Source organism: Berghia stephanieae, chromosome 15, assembly GCF_034508935.2.
Source record: "Berghia stephanieae isolate SIO BIC M18660-M18661 chromosome 15, UCSD_Bste_1.3, whole genome shotgun sequence".
Lineage (NCBI taxonomy): Eukaryota > Metazoa > Mollusca > Gastropoda > Nudibranchia > Aeolidiidae > Berghia > Berghia stephanieae.
Window position 1 is genome coordinate 18,962,653 of NC_088374.1, and position 2,500 is coordinate 18,965,152.

The window sequence follows — 2,500 nt, forward strand, 5'->3', positions numbered from 1 at the left end:
AACTGTATTAACCTGACTATAAACGTTCATGGATACACACCGTTTTGTGTGTTGGTCCGTTTTACTTCCGGATGGCAATGTTATGAGCTTCTTAGCCAAGCGCATACTATCTATAGATAGTTCGAAGATGACGTCACTCAGGTCTTTGTTATTGTTGTTTTTTGCCATCCGCGTTTATGAGTAATGCTCACTGAATTGTATTAACCCGACTATTAACGTTCATGGATACACACCGTTTTGTGTGTTGGTCCGTTTTACTTCCGGATGACAATGTTATGAGCTTCTTAGCCAAGCGCATACTATCTATAGAGATCTGTATTGAATGATAATTGGAATGATAGGGATACAAAGAGGAACGGATAGAAAGAGGAGTAATTAATGACCAACTCTGTTTTAATAGGATTCAATAGTCTGATGTCATGTCACGTCCGCCGAGCAACGAGCAGCTGCTTGGTTCTAAACAAAAAAAATCGGTACTTTTTATTCTTCATGCTGGCTAGAACTTTTTTCACATGTCATGTGATCAGAATGTATAAAGGGCTGTTAGGCGATAATAATTTTTTTTTCGACAGGGGCAACGCTGTTAATGCCTAGGTACTCATTTAATACCTGAGTACGGTGAGGGAATGTGAGGAAAGAGCCTTTTCCAAGGACACAACTATGCGCCTCGCGAGGCTCGAACCCAAAACCTTCCGATCCGAAAGCGAGTGTCAAACCACAAGACCACATAGCCGCACCTTATGCGTTTATGAAACACCAAAGAGGAGTAAGTAAGTATTACCCATAGATTTATAAATAGTAACAAGGGGAATTCCCGAAACTGGTCAAAAATATAAATTGTTGGTAAAAGCACCCTAAAATATGGTTGCCATTCTCCTCATTAAAACATACAAACTCAATACAAGTCTGATATTTCTGGCTATAAATTCAATTTTCAGCATCTTAACCAACCCGACTTAATACCGTTTTGAGGCGGAGGGTCACATATTAGGTTAAATATAAGCAATAATCCACATTCCATCTCAAACGCCTCTAACCTCCCATGTGAATGTATAGAAGAGATGTTGAGGTTATCATGGACAGACAAGTATATAGAACGAGGAAGTGTTGGCGACGGTGAGAAAAGGAAGAATAGGGAATGAGATTAGCGGAAGAGTAGCGTCCCTTGATTGGACGTCACCCATAGTCTGTGACGTCACCGGCGGAAAAGTTATTAGAGAGAGAATGTCATGTTGGTTGTGCGCTTGCGTCTCTCATCCTCGCGCTAGGACGAGAGACGCATGCGTACAACCAACATGACGTTCTCTCTCTAATAACTTTTCCGTTGGTGCCGTCACAGACTATGGGTGACGTCCAATCAAGGGACGCTAATCTTCCGCTAATCTCATTCCCTATATTGATAGATACCATCAGAAAGAGGCAGCTACGGTTTCTGGGGGACATGTGTGGAGAAGAGTTGGTAACATCAGGGATGCTCGAAGGAAAAAGATCTAGAGGAAGACAGAGAATGACATATCTAAATATCCTAAGAATGGCCAAAAGTGATTTTAAAAGCAACGTAGACTTCATCATGCGCACCACTACAGAGGATCGTGATACTTGGAGACAGCTGATCGGCAACGTGCTCAAGAGTACAAGCGTAGCCATCGTAAAGTTATAGATAGTTCGAAGATGACGTCACTCAGGTCTTAGTTATTGTTTTTTGCCATCCGCTTTTATGAGTAATTCTCACTAAAATGTATTAACCTGACTATAAACCTTCATGGATACACACGGTTTTGTGTGTTGGTCCGTTATACTTCTGGATGGCAATGTTATGAGCTTCTTAGCCAAGCGCAAACTATCTATAGCCTGGCATTGACCAAAAAATTACGTCAAAATGCCAGACTTTTGCCACAAAAGAAAAGAAATCGTGAGTTGTATTCAATAGTTCAACCAATGAAATCATTTGTTTCATTGAGCTCTACTAACGACAGCTCTCTAGACGCTACACAAACCTAAAAAAAATGACGTCGCCAAACTGCCAGTCCTCGAGATTTCTAGTGTCAGGCTATAGATAATATGCAGTTGACGTCAATCGGGTCTTTGTTATTGTTTTTTGCCATCCGCGTTTATGAGTAATGCTCACTGAACTTATTAACCGGACTATAAATGTTCATGGATACACACGGTTTTGTGTGTTGGTCCGTTATACTTCCGGATGGCAATGTTGTGAGCTTCTTAGCCAAGCGCATACACAAAACTGTGTGTATCCATGGACGTTTATAGTCTGGTGAATACAGTTCAGTGAGCATTACTCATAAACGTGGATGGCAAAAAACAATAACAAAGACCTGAGTGACGTCATCTAAGAACTATCTATAGCCTGACACAGACCAAAAAAAAATGACGTCAAAATGCCAGTATTTTGCCACAAAAGAAAACAAATCGTGAGTTGTATTCAATAGTTCAACCAATGAAATAATTTGTTTCTTTGAGCTCTACTAACGACAACTCACTA